Source organism: Mustela nivalis, assembly GCF_964662115.1.
Source record: "Mustela nivalis genome assembly, chromosome: 17".
NCBI classification, from domain to species: domain Eukaryota; kingdom Metazoa; phylum Chordata; class Mammalia; order Carnivora; family Mustelidae; genus Mustela; species Mustela nivalis.
The window spans coordinates 16,342,724-16,357,461 of record NC_139036.1 but is presented as its reverse complement, the minus strand read 5'-3'; the positions used below and the strand labels follow the sequence as shown (position 1 = coordinate 16,357,461).

At 40.6% G+C, this 14,738-nt stretch overlaps 1 pseudogene across 1 annotated transcript; it reads left to right on the top strand.

Annotated features, from left to right (window-relative positions):
* Positions 1 to 13,049: 13,049 nt before the first annotated feature.
* LOC309851006 (olfactory receptor 3A10-like) lies at positions 13,050 to 13,985 on the top strand (annotated as a pseudogene). The gene has a single exon. The product of its transcript is annotated as an olfactory receptor 3A10-like (transcript).
* The last annotated feature ends 753 nt before the right edge of the window (positions 13,986 to 14,738 follow it).

Genomic DNA, 14,738 nt, shown 5'->3' with positions numbered 1-14,738 from the left:
TGTTGGGGAGAGGGGCAGGTGGGAGATGGGGGAAGAGGGGGTGTGAGATTGGGGAGGGGAGTTGAGGAGTGCAGGAATAGTACCTGCCAGTAGCCTCATTTGTGGAGAAGTTCCCCAACATGCTCCAAAGTCAGTATGAACTGATCTGTCTCCTGTTTGCCCCAGCATGTGTAAACTGCGATTTTTTTATGTTGTCTCTCCATGAAGCTGCTGTCTTTATAAGGGTCCCCCTTCCCCTCCCCACCCAGCTATCACTGGCTCTCACAGCTTGCCCAGTGCTGAGTCAGCTGACTTTTAAAGCTCCAGGCTCCAGGTCCTACTACTTATACAAACTCTCAGAATTCAGCTTCTCTGGTCTTTAAAAGCCAAATGTTATGGGGAATAGTCTTCCCGTGTGAACTCCCTGGTGTGAGGAACCATTTCTCTGCTCTCTCCATGCACGCAGCTCTTTCCCACCTGCCAACAGCTTCCCTCTATCTTTTTGACCTTCCTAGCCTTTCAGATTCAACTTCTTCTCTATATTCATTTGTGGAGTTTGTCCTGCCAGTCTTCAGATTTCTCTCTAGTTTATGGACTTGAGTCTGAATGATATCTAGTTGTAAACTTGGGAGAGTGTAAGCTCAGAGCACTACTCTGCCATCTTCGCAGCCTTGACTTTATTAGAGATTTTTTTTTTTTTTGACAAAAATTAAGATCATGTGAAACAGAAAGTTGAATTTCCTTTCCAGGAGGCAGATGGAAGTCAGAGTGATTTAGGATGGCAAGAAGGCAAGTCCCACAGATAAGGGGAGTGAATGTTTCTGCCACACTGAGAACCACCACTGGCAAGAGATTCTGTATGAATATTCTGAGAATTAGGAACATATGAACTTAGAAGAAGTGATGAAAAGGAGTCATCTTTCTGTCTTTTAGAGTTCACCAGCTAACAGATCCCTAGCTCTTTCAGGCCACAGAAGTGTCATTTACAATATTTAATAATAAAAATCACCATATGTCCTGTGGTTTCCCATTCTTCTTATAAAATGAAATCTGTCAGCAGTGGGTCCACACTCTCATTTGTCAGCACTCATCTAGGGGTCAGTTTCCATGGCCCTCTTTGGAGAAAGCAAGTGAGTAGTTTACTAGTCTTTTGCCTGACATCATCATCTGCCTGGCTCTTGTAGGCCTGGCTCTTGTAGTTTGTTATCTCTGATCTAGACATTTGATGGTCTAGTTTGGGGGACATGGCAATATTGAAGGTTTTATCTGTAATGTATGTTTGTTTCTTAGAATTTCTTGGTTCTATCTGAAACCTTAGAATACAGGTAACTTCTATCAACACTATCAACACATAACATGTTATTGAGTAATACCAATGGGATGAATCTGTCTTGTTTCAAGGAAGATGGTCACAATAGTTGGCATTCTCTAGGGAGAGAAAAGAGGCATAGACCTATTACCCAATGAGATCTGATACTAAACTGAAACTCGCATATTTTCATAAAAGCCTAATTCTACTAAATGATTGATTCAAAAAGCATTCATTGAGCACCTAAAATGTAACAGGAGTAATACTAAGTATTGAGATGCAGAGAAGAGTAAAACAAAACTCTGATTTTGAGATGAATCCTTGATAGTAAAGGTACCCAAAAGGCCAAAGTTGCAGAAACACAAAGGGTTGTAGTTGCTGTGTGTTAGATGGCTTCCATACACAGTGAGGATAAAAAGAAAAGTCTTTTGTGACAGGACAGTGAGGGTTTTGAGAAAGAACATCCTGGAAGAGATGCAGCTTGGATCACGTGTTTAAAGATGAGTGAGCATTTGCCAAACTGATTAGGATCTTTCCAGGCAGAGTGTGACCTCTACCAGGACCTTGTGAGAGGAATCAGGAATAGGAGGTTGTTGCAGTGGGATTTCAGAGGGAATAGGAAGTTAGGAAATGGGGATCACAGATGAAGCTGGGGAAGTTCAGCTATAATTGGAAGGAAGTACTAAGGTGGACAATGGGAAAACAGAAGACTAGAGGGGCTTTGGGTTTTGTTTTAGTTTTGTTTGAAGATGAGAAGAGTTGCATGTTTTAGAATCTGGTATGCAAACACCAACAAAAAGGAAGAAGGTTAAGGTGCCCACAAAAAGGAGATAGTTGATGGAGTGAGATACAAAAGAATGTGAGAAAATGAAAAAGTTATAGCAGAAATTAGTGATTTTCTATATAATAACATATTTATTAAGAGAATGTTCTCATCTAATTACTCATTGAAAGAGACAGAATATTATAATTAAGTACATATTATTAAGTGATATAATTTTTTTTGTTAACAAATTATTTCATTAATAATTGATTAAATCACTGACAATGTCTACTCATGGTACTGCTTTAACACCTTCCCTCAAGGAACTGAAAATACACAGAAAATTATAATAAAAATATTAATTTATGCACAGCTTATTATGAAACCCAGAGATTTAACAATCACTTACCCACAGACCCTTCAAACACTGAAGACCAGACCTGATTATCTTACACTATTTATAAGGTTTAAATTAATAAATGTTTATAAAAGTTTTTTCATTTATTCCTGCATCCAACAAATTTTTACTGAAGTCCTACTAAACATCCTAGTAAATGTCTATGCTGGACAGTAGGGCACAGAGAGAAAGAAGAACCCAGTCTGTTGAGGCAAAGTGCCGGAATTATGTTAGTAACTAATATGCAATCATTTTTATGCATTTTCATTTGGGATTTCTGACATTATTGTCAGAGGCATTAATTTCTCCTTTGACACTACTAGCATGAGAACTGCAAGAATGCTGGGGGGTTACGCATAGAAAAATACCTCTAAATATAGTAATAATAATTCATTACATGCAAGTAGTACTTCCCAATTAACAGAAACGAGATATTCCTGAATGGCCTATGGTATAGACAACATTACTATTCTTCATTATATAGTTGAAAATATACTTCTTGCTGAAGTACATAGGACATCATTGCTCATTCAAGATCACAGTGTTAGGGGCGCCTGGGTGGCTCAGTGGATTAAGCCGCTGCCTTCGGCTCAGGTCATGATCTCAGGGTCCTGGGATCGAGCCCCGCATCGGGCTGTTTGCTCAGCGGGAGCCTGCTTCTCTCTCTCTCTCTCTCTGCCTGACTCTCCGCCTACTTGTGATCTCTCTCTCTGTCAAATAAATAAATAAATAAAATCTTTAAAAAAAAAAAAAGATCACAGTGTTAGAACAAATCCTAGAACTTGAAATCTGGAAGATTCCAGATGAGTAGACTATTTTAAATAATTTTGAATGAAGTTGCATAGAGACATTACAACCATTTGCAACACATTCTACTAAGATATAATATCATGCTTTTCTTTAATAAAATAAGAAGCATCTATATCAAACTTAGAACCAGACAATATGCTTAATAGCAAAACCCTAAAAGTATGTCCTCTGAACTCAAGGCCAAAGCTTCTTCTTTATAGTGATGGAAATTTATATAACTAAATTGTGATTTCAATAGTTTGGAAAATTTTGCTAATTTAATAAGGCACCCCAAATTATCTTATTCATTTGAATTATTTTATCTGTTCTGATGACTCCTTGTTTCCAAGCTTCAGATGCACATATTCTTCAGTCTAAGGGACTTTTCCACACGCAATGCAAACCAAACATATAAGTGGTTACGCTCATCTTCTTGCTGGCCTTACTATTCTTTTGATATTACCTCATTTGTATACCATCATCTGGTCTCCTAAGACTTAGAACTAGTGGTTATAAATTCTTTCCTTGACCCTTTACTTTTTGCATCCTTGACTGTCCCATTCAGCATGTATCTGTGAACCAGTAAAAATGAGCTGGAATGTATTCACTTATAATTGGAGTTCTGACACCCACTCTTTTTCATTCCCTTTTTTCTCTGAGATTACATTTCTACATATCTTTAAATATTCTCACTCTGAAATTGGCCTTTCTCCTGACTGGCACCTGAAACTGGTGCTTAGCCTTGGTCTCTAGTGTTAGAACCTCAATTTTCCTCCGTAAATTTCTATACCCTGACCCCTTTCTGTTCTAGTCAGGCCTTGAGATCCCCAGCTTTGGCCTCTTGCTTCATCTTGCTGTCCAGGCCTTTGTCCAGGAGGCCCACACAGAATTTTTCATTGCTCTGTAGGGTACATTTTATAGTCCTTACACTGGGCTGTGAGAACCACATTGTTCCACATAAGTCAGGGATCTCAACTCACCACAAACTGACCAGAATCACTGAATGCTTCAGAACCAGTTCTGAAAAGACCCCAGGGAAAAGAAAGTTTGGACCAGGCCTAGATTTAGCATGTCCATTTATGAACCTGGCAAAAGACAGTATTGTGTGCAGAAGAAATACATCTGGCCACCATCTTCCCCCTGATCAGCACATAGGAACCTTCACTGCATGACCCAGTGTACTACCCATAGTCTCTGATATCCTCCAACTGGAAACTTATTAGCATACCATCTCTCAGAGCAGTCAAACCCTATTTTTCTGTATTACCATAGCCACCATTTATATTAATTCCATGCAGCTTTCATTTTTATCAACCTTCTTGGCATGTATTCATCCTGCTTAAAACTCATATCCAGGTAGATCACCTATAGGAAATGTCTAAATGGGAGGCAGGAGAATTTCTTACACTGTAAGAGTATCAATTAAGGTCTGTGATCCTGATATGATAACTTTAGTTATCACCCAAACAGGATGAGTGTAAAGAAAAACATACCTAGATACACCATGATCAAACTGCTGAACACCAAAGATAGTATTGAAAGCAGTCAGAGAAAACAGAAACATCACATATGGAAGACCAAAGGTAAGAATGAGAACAGACCTCTTAGAGGGTATGCAGGCTGTAAGCAAATAGAGCAGGAGCTATAAAGTATTGAAAGAAAAAAGCTGTCAACTCAGAGATGTTAACCAGCAGAAGTATCTTTCAAAAATGAAGGTGAAAAAATGATTTTCTCAGAGAAAAAATTAAGCAAAAAAGAATTTATCACCAGCAGATTACGCCATAAGTAATGTTAACGTTCTTGAGGCAGGAGTATAATACCAGATTCAGGTATTCAGGAATATAATATACACCCAGACTGAAAGTGAAGGGATGGAGAAGCATCTTTCATGCCAATGGGCCTCAAAAGAAGGCTGGGGTAGCGATTCTCATATCAGATAAATTAGATTTTAAACTAAAGACTGTAGTCAGAGATACAGAAGGACACTACATCATTCTTAAAGGGACTATCCACCAAGAGGATCTAACAATTGTAAATATCTATGCCCCCAAATGGGAGCAGCCAACTACATAAGAAAATTTTTAATCAAGATAAAGAATCATATTGATATGAATACATTAATAGTAGGAGATCTTAATAAGCCTCTCTCAGAAATAGACAGATCATCGAAGCAGAAAATCAATAAAGAAACAAGAGCATTAAATGACAAACTGGACCAGATGGACCTCATAGATATATACATAACATTCCACCATAAAACAACAGAATACTCATTCTTCTCAAGTGCACATGGAACCTTCTCCAGAATAGACCACATACTGGGTCACAAATCAGGACTCAACCGATATCAAAAGACTGAGATGATTCCCTGCATATTCTCAGATCACAATGCTTTGAAACTGGAGCTCAATCACAAGGAAAAGTTCCGAAGGAACTCAAACACCTGGAAGCTAAAGACCACCTTGCTTAAGAATGCTTGGCTCAACCAGGAGGTCAAGGAAGAACTGAAACAATTCATGGAAACCAATGAGAATGAAGACACTTCAGTCCAAAACCTATGGGATACAACAAAGGCTGTCCTCAGGGGGAAATACATAGCCATCCAAGCCTCCCTCAAAAAAATTGAAAAATCCAGAACTCAACCCCTGTCTCTACACCTTAAAGAACTGGAGAATCAACAACAAATCAAACCAACTCCACACATAAGAAGGGAAATAATCAAGATTAGAGCAGAGATCAATGAGATAGAAACCAGAGACAGTAGAACGTATCAATGAAACTAGAAGCTGGTTTTTTGAAAGAATCAATAAGATCAATAAACCATTGGCCACACTAATCCAAAAGAAAAGAGAGAAAGCCCAAATTCATAAAATTATGAATGAAAAGAGAGAGAGAGATCACAACTAACACCAAGGAAGTAGAAACAATCATCAGAAATTATTATCAACAGTTATATGCCAATAAACTAAGCAACCTAGATGAAATGGATGCATTTTTGGAAAACTATAAACTCCCAAAATTGAACCAGGAAGAAATTGACAACTTGAATAGACCGATATCTAGTAACGAGATTGAAGTGGTGATCAAAAACCTCCCAAAAAACAAGAGCCCAGGACCTGACGGACACCCTGGGGAATTCTACCAAACTTTCAAAGAAGAAATAACATCTATTCTCCTGAAGCTGTTTCAAAAAATTGAAGCAGAAGGAAAACTTCCAGACTCTCTCTATGAAGCCAGCATTACCCTGATCCCCAAACCAGGCAAAGACCCTACCAAAAAGGAAAATTTCAGACCAATATCACTGATGAATATGGATGCTAAGATTCTCAACAAGATCCTAGCAAACAGGATCCAACAGCACATTAAAAAGATTATCCACCATGACCAGGTGGGATTCATCCCTGGGCTACAAGGATGGTTCAACATTCGCAAATCGATCAATGTGATACAACAAATCAATATGAGAAGAGAGAAGAACCACATGGTCCTTTCAATCGATGCAGAAAAAGCATTTGACAGAATCCAGCACCCGTTCCTGATTAAACCCTTCAAAGTATAGGGGAAAAGAGAACATTCCTGAACTTCATCAAATCTGTCTGTGAAAGACCTACAGCAAATATCATCCTCAATGGGAAAAAGCTTCCAGCCTTCCCGTTGAGATCAGGAACATGACAAGGATGCCCACTTTCACCACTCTTGTTCAACATAGTATTAGAAGTTGTAGCAACAGCAATCAGACAACAAAGAGAAATAAATTGGCAATGAAGAAGTCAAAGAAAAATTGGCAATAAATTGGCAATGAAGAAGTCAAACTCTCTCTATTCAAAGATGACATGATTCTTTATATGGAAAACCCAAAAGACTCCACCCCTAAACTAGTAGAACTCATACAGCAATTCAGCAACGTGGCAGGATACAAAGTCAATGTACAGAAATCAGTGGCTTTCTTATACACTAACAATGAAAATACAGAAAGGGAAATTAGAGAATCAATTCCATTTTCTATAGCACCAAGAACCATAAGATACCTGGGAATAAACCTAACCAAAGAGGTAAAGGATCTGTACTCGAAGAACTACAGAACACTCATGAACGAAATTGAAGAAGACACAAAAAGATGGAAGACCATTCTATGCTCTTGGATCAGAAGAATAAACATTGTTAAAATGTCTATACTGCCTAGAGCAATATATACTTTTAATGCCATTCCAATCAAAATTCCACCGGTATTCTTCAAAGAGCTGGAGCAAATAATCCTAAAATTTGTATGGAATCAGAAGAGACCCCGAATTGCTAAGGAAATGTTGAAAAACCAAAATAAAACTGGGGGCATCACGTTACCTGATTTCAAGCTTTATTACAAAGCTGTGATCACCAAGATAGCATGGTACTGGCATAAAAACAGACACATAGACCAGTGGAACAGATATGGACCCTCAACTCTATGGGCAGGAAAAAATATACAGTGGAAAAAAGACAGTCTCTTCAATAAATGGTGCTGGGAAAACTGGACAGCTATATGTAGAAGAATGAAACTGGACCATTCTCTTACACTGTACACAAAGATAAACTCAAAGTGGATAAAAGACCTCAACGTGAGACAGGAATCCATCAGAATCCTAGAGGAGAACATAGGCAGTAATCTCTTCAATATCAGCCACAGCAACTTCTTTCACGATATGTCTCCAAAGGCAAAGGAAACAAAAACGAAAATAAACTTTTGGGACTTCATTAAAATCAAAAGCTTCTGCACAGCAAAGGAAACAGTCAAAAAAACAAAGAGGCAACCCACGGAATGGGAGAAGATATTTGCAAATGACAGTACAGACAAAAGGTTGATATCCAGGATCTATAATGAACTCCTCAAACTCAACACACACAAAACAGACAAGCATATAAAAAAATGGGCAGAAGATATGGACAGACACTTCTCCAATGAAGACATACAAATGGCTATCAGACACATGAAAAAATGTTCATCACTAGCCCTCAGGGAGATTCAAATTAAAACTACATTGAGATATTACCTTACACCAGTTAGAATGGCCAAATTTAGCAAGACAGGAAACAACATGTGTTGGAGGGTATGTGGAGAAAGGGGAACCCTCTTCCACTGTTGGTGGGAATACAAGTTGGTGCAGCCTCTTTGGAGAACAGTGTGGAGATTCCTCAAGAAATTAAAAATAGAACTTCCCTATGACCCTGCCATTGCACTCCTGGGTATTTACCCCAAAGATACAGATGTAGTGAAAAGAAAGGCCATCTGTACCCCAATGTTTATAGCAGCAATGGCCATGGTCGCCAAACTGTGGAGAGAACCAAGATGCCCTTCTATGGACGAATGGATAAGGAAGATGTGGTCCATATACACAATGGAGTATTATGCCTCCATCAGAAAGGATGAATACCCAACTTTTGTAGCAACATGGAATTATGCTGAGTGAAATCAGTCAAGCAGAGAGAGTCAATTATCATATGGTTTCACTTATTTGTGGAGTATAACAAATAGCATGGAGAACATGGGGAGTTAGAGAGGAGAAGGGAGTTGGGGTAAATTGGAAGGGGAAGTGAACCATAAGAGACTATGGACTCTAAAAAACAATCTGAGGGGTTTGAAGTGGCAGGGGGTTGGGGTACCAGGTGGTGGGTATTATAGAGGGCACGGATTGCATGGAGCACTGGGTGTGGTGCAAAAATAATGAATACTGTTATGTCAAAAATAAATAAAAAATAAATTTAAAAAAATTTATTGAAATTCACAACTGAAATTATACATTAGTTAACCCAACTTTTTAAAAGTTTTACCTTAAAAAAACCAATGTGATATATAATTGAGAGAAAAAGCACCAGAATCAGCTCAGCTGGGGCCCTTCCTGAGCTTCACCACAGCCCACTCTCTGGCCTTACCAACTCATCTAACTCCTCTGGATCCATTTCCATCTGTAACACGAGGACTATTAGCTTTCCTCCTTTCTTGGAGACGTTAGTAGCCTGGAATGATGTAATAAATCTAGTATTTCTTTAATAGAATCCAAAATACTAGGCAGATGAGAGAAACCCTTAAACCCTTAAACTGAGGTTGCTTGTCTGCCTCTGGCTTCTTGTGAAATCCCCGAAAGAATTAATTTTTAGGGACCTTTGGAGCTTGTTAGCAGCCAAATAGAGCACCAGAATAGACTCTCTGGGCTCCTGCCTCACATCTTTTATAAGCCTTTGGAGACAGGCCACCTAGGGTCAGCTTAGCACTCACCCCATCTCTACAAGTCCCCAGCCAGGAGTAGCACCCAGAGTACTCACAGAAAGGTAAGCCCCATCATGATATTTTCCACTGCTCCAGAGCTCCTAGTTTCCTTCCATCTTGAGTAAGGGGGGGATGGACATCATTTATGATCCTCATATGGCTTTTTCCTTGTTGATAGAACAAAGAACCAAGGGATGCTTGGATTCAGGAAAGGTAGGGAAATATCATGGTGAGGTTTTCCACTCTGAGTGACTGAAAGATTGAAGGTCAGAGCTTGCAAATAGAGGGACATCAGAGGGAACTGACTGGGGTAAAGAATAGGGGAAAGAAGAGTCTGGGAGAGCCAAGAAGGCTATTTAGGTTGGTCAGGGCAGAGTAACCTGTATTTATAGAATCTCACACCTTTAAGTAAACCTGGAGATAATGTAGTATCCCCTTTCATACTACAGAAGGGAAAAGGGATGGATGGATGGATGGATGGATGGATGGATGGATGGACAGACAGATAGATGGTTAATGGCAAGGGACTTGGGAACCAACAAAGGCTGGCAGAAAAAGAACAAGTTCTTCATTCAGAACAAACTCTTGCATATGTGATCTTTGATGAGTTAAATTTTTTGAGCCTCACCTTTCTCATTTGTAAAATGATTACCTTTCTTCAAGACTATCTGTAAAGTTTAAATGTAACATATAATGTACTAATGTATAACAGAGTATACATTTATGGAAACATTAGATTTCTGTTTTATTTTTCTTTTCATTTCTTCTTTTCTCCCTCCATCCCTCCCTTCTCCCTCCCCCCATTTTTCCTTTCTCAAAGTCCCAATGCTGTTAGAAACTTGTTTATAACACAAATAACATAAGCACCTGGACTCCAACTCCACAGTTCTTTCTGTTCTCAGCTGTTCTGAGTTGTCATTCTTGTAAACCAGAAGAATGGGATGGGGAGGGAAAAGAGAGAGAGAGAGAAGGAAGAAGAAGGGGAGAAGAGGGGGAGAGAGAAAGAGAGAGTGGGAGTTTGTGCATGGCTTCGTGGAGAGAAAGAACTACATATAGCATATTGGAGAGAGAACTTGAGGGGAACTGACCCTTGTATGAACAGGCAAGGTGGGAGATGATTGAAGAAGTGGGGAGTAGACAAATACATCCAGGATGAAGAGGCATTGCTGCTGCTTAGAGCAAGAATGAACTCTTGCCCCTGTGCTTTGTGACACCAGGCCGTGTCGCTGCTATGATTTCAAACCCAGACTGGGCTTAATATTAAGCTAAGAAAATCCATCTGTGAGGACGTTTCCTATGGTGACACTAGGGATCCCTGCAAATATCTTCTCTCTTCTCACCAAATAACCTGCATCCACAAATTGCCTGTCCCGGCAGTGGCAGGTGTTGGGGTATTCCTTCCCCCCCGCCTTTGTCTTTTAGCTTCAAAGGTAGAATTCAGTGATTCATCAGTTGCATATAACACCCAGTGTTCATTACATCAAGTGCTCTCTTTAATGCCCATCACCCAGTCATCCCATCTCCCCACCCATCTCCCCACCAACAATCCCCAGTTTGTTTCCTAGAGTTCAGCACCTCTGGCATTCTGGAAGGGCATAATCAGGAGACATGTATCTCCTGCTTAGGGCAAAGGAGGCATTGTCACTCTGCACTGTGTCTGAGTCTAGCTCTTAGTAGAGTTAAAGTTTTCCCAAGACTGAAATTGTGATAGAAAAGTATACCCAAGTGTACAGTGTCTGAGAGGTTTGTGGCTGACTTCCTACTGTGAGGATCAGTGGTGGTCATAGGTGGAGGTAGATTCTGGAAAGGGAGACAAAACTGTGAGAGACTAGCAGTCTTCTTTCTCCAAAAGAGGGTCAGTATTAGCCCAACAGAGTTTGAGCCCGAAAGATTGCCAACAGTTTTCACAGGAAAGGACAGAATGGAGGTGCCAGGGGTAGTGTAAAGTCTCCTGTGGTAGCCTATCAACATAGTCTACATTCTTTGTCTTGTGCTGTTGATTCCAAGTAGCCCTCCAGTGTGATTTCGGGCAAGCTACACCTCATAATGGTTCAGCTCCCCACCCCTTTCTCCATTTGCAGGTTATTAATTATCTCATCAGAGGAGGGGAAGATCAATTAAAAACTGGGGTGGATAAGGAGGACTTCCTTGAGATGATGGGGCAATGTCCCAAGACTGAGCCTTGAAGGATGGAGTTTTGATGTGGAATGGAAGAGTGTTCTAATTAGAAAGGAAAACTAGCACAGTCAAGGGCAAAGGGTGGCCCAGCAGAGCAAGAGTCCAGCTGAAGGGGCCCCATAGTTACCTTTCCAGAGCTATTGATGCAGTCACATTGAAGAACTTTTGACATCATGGGTTCATTCCTCAGTTGTCTGGGCACTTGTTGGGAAACCCAACCTGCTACCATGTGCAATTGAGTGGAAACTAGCTATATGTTCCCTGGGATTTCAAATCCCCTCTTTTCCCTTGGAAAATCTCCTGATCTCTGACCCCAGCCCCTAAAAAATCATCAGTCTTCCCCATATCACTTAATAGCAACTTCAGTTGCTCAGGCAAAGAATCTTGGAATCATCCCTGTACCTTCTCTTTCTCTCATACCTCATGCCCAATCTATTAGTTCCACCACCAAAATATATGCAGAATCTTACTTCACTTAACAAATAAACAATTATTGAATAGAAGAGTGGATGGATGGATGGATGGATGGGATCCTGACCTCTTTGAATCGTTGTGGTGATGACAAGACCTGAAGACTTAAAAATATCTTTCCTTTATTTGTCACACAAAATGTCATTTATAAGACATCAGTAACATCATGTCCAAGTTCTGTAAGAGGCTGTACAAAATTAAATTGTGGATTTGGGGGAGTTAGACAGTCTTGGGTTTGAGGACTGGGCTACTTATTTAACCTTTTAAAAACCTAAGTGTCCTGATAATATAGATATAATAGCAGTTACCACATAGAGCCCTGTGAAAATTAAATAAGAAACTTAATATGAAGTTCTTAGCACAATACTCATAGTTTACACTTTAAAAACATTGTCTGTGCTCTCTTAAATTGCCTTCATGACTTCCATATTTAGCCTCTGAGTATTTCTGTATTTTGGTCTGCTCCTTGATCCTTTTCTTCTCACTCTCTTGCATCTCTTATTTATTTCATCCTCCTACTGTTCTAATGTTGTTGCTACTCTCCTATAATCTGCTTTCTAGAACCTCATACATTCATCTATTCATTGAGCTAGTCAAAACTACTATTCAGTCACTCTATACCAACACAACCTCAATAGCTATTAAAAATGTTGTGAGGTAGCCAGTGTCCTATACCACAGAGTAGTTTCTTCTGACCCAGTCCCTTCTCTGGCATCCCCTGGATTTGATCCTGAAAAAGCAGTTAAAGTGTTCATGTCTGGCTTCATGGTGGCCTCCAGGAGACCACTCAAGCTTCAGGCTGGTAGGTGCTCACGCCAGAATCCCCAACATCCAGTAGTCTCAGATTAGGTGCCTACTATGTGTCTCTCTCCCCATTTGACAGGTTCAGGTCTTCTCCCACTGCAGAGATCAGAAGCATCCTATGGAGCCAGGTGCCTGGGGCAAAAGGACAACTGTCACTGAGTTCATCCTTCTTGGCCTGACAGAAAGCATAAGACTGCAACCCATCCTTTTTGTTATCTTCCTCTTTGCCTATGTAGTCACTGTTTGAGGCAACCTCAGTATCCTGGCTGCCATCTTTGTGGAGCCCAAACTCCACATGCCCATGTACTACTACTTGGGGATTCTATCTCTGCTAGACATCAGATGCATCACTGTCACTGTCCCTCCAATGCTGGCATGTCTCCTGGACCACCAGTGCAGAGTCCCCTATGCTGCCTGCATTTCACAGCTCTTCTTTTTCCATCTCCTGGCTGGTGTGGACTGTCACCTCCTGACAGCCATGACTTATGACCGCTACCTGGCCATCTGTCAACCCCTCACCTATAGCACCTGCATGAGCTGTGAAGTCCAAGGAGCCCTGGTGGGCATTTGCTGCACCATTTCCTTTATCAACGCTCTGACTCACACAGTGGCTACATCTGTGCTTGACTTCTGTGGCCCTAATGTGGTCAATCACTTCTATTGTGACCTCCCACCCCTTTTCCAGCTCTCCTGCTCCAGCACCCATGTCAATGGGCAGCTGCTTTTTGTGGGGACCGTTTTCATGGGGGTGTTCCCCATGATCCTCATCTCAGTGTCCTATGCCCATGTCACCGCTGCAGTGCTATGAATCTGTTCAGTGTAGGGGAAGAAGAAGGCCTTCTCCACATGTGGCTCCCACCTCACTGTAGTCTGTATCTTTTATGGAACTGACTTCTTCAGTTACATGTGTCTGGGCTCGGTGTCAGCTTCAGATAAGGACAAGGGGATTGGGATCCTCAACACTATCCTTAGCCCCATGCTGAACCCGGTCATCTACAGCCTCTGAAACCCGGATGTGCAGGGTGCCCTGAAAAAGGTGTTGATGGGGAAGTAACTACCTGAATGAGAAAGGGGGCACCAGCATGCCCCTAGAGCACCCACTGACTTTCTCATGCGGAAGGTGTGGATGTGGGCAGTGGGGATCTTCAGGGGTGGCTGGAAGGATAGGGAGAAAGTAGATAGTATGGACCAGAGTAGAATATGATTTACCTTGGACTGGGGGGAAAAGCTAAAGCTGGAGGAAGATGGATCAAAGAGAGGTAGGAGAAAAGCATAATGCATGTCAGGAAATGGGACGGAAATCAGCTATTTTAAAAAAATTAATGAGTATTTAATTGAAACGTTTAAAATGCTAATAAAAGCAAAATGTTTGCATCCTCCACCCACCATTTAAGATAAAAATATATTTGTACTGGTGAATGGGGTATGTTTTTAAAAGATTCTTCTTCAGGAAATAAACCCAGGACTGTGAAACTAAATTGAGGTTTGACATAGCCTAGGAATAAAGTATTAGGACCCACCGGCATCTTCTTCAGAACAACATTATCAAATACTTGTTTCCAAAGCCAGGGTCTCCATCCTGAGTAACCATTAGGGGGAACACCACATTTTCATGTCTTTGTGTGAGCTAGCTGACTCACAACTCCTCCACCAAAAACTGAGGATGGATATCACATGTTTCAGGAGAAGAAGCACCCAGAATAGCAAGTTTTTTTTTAATTGGCAAAATACAATTTTTCCAATTTTTTAAATTGACAATATACAATACACAAAATACAGTCAGTATATATATTGACATATAATGGGC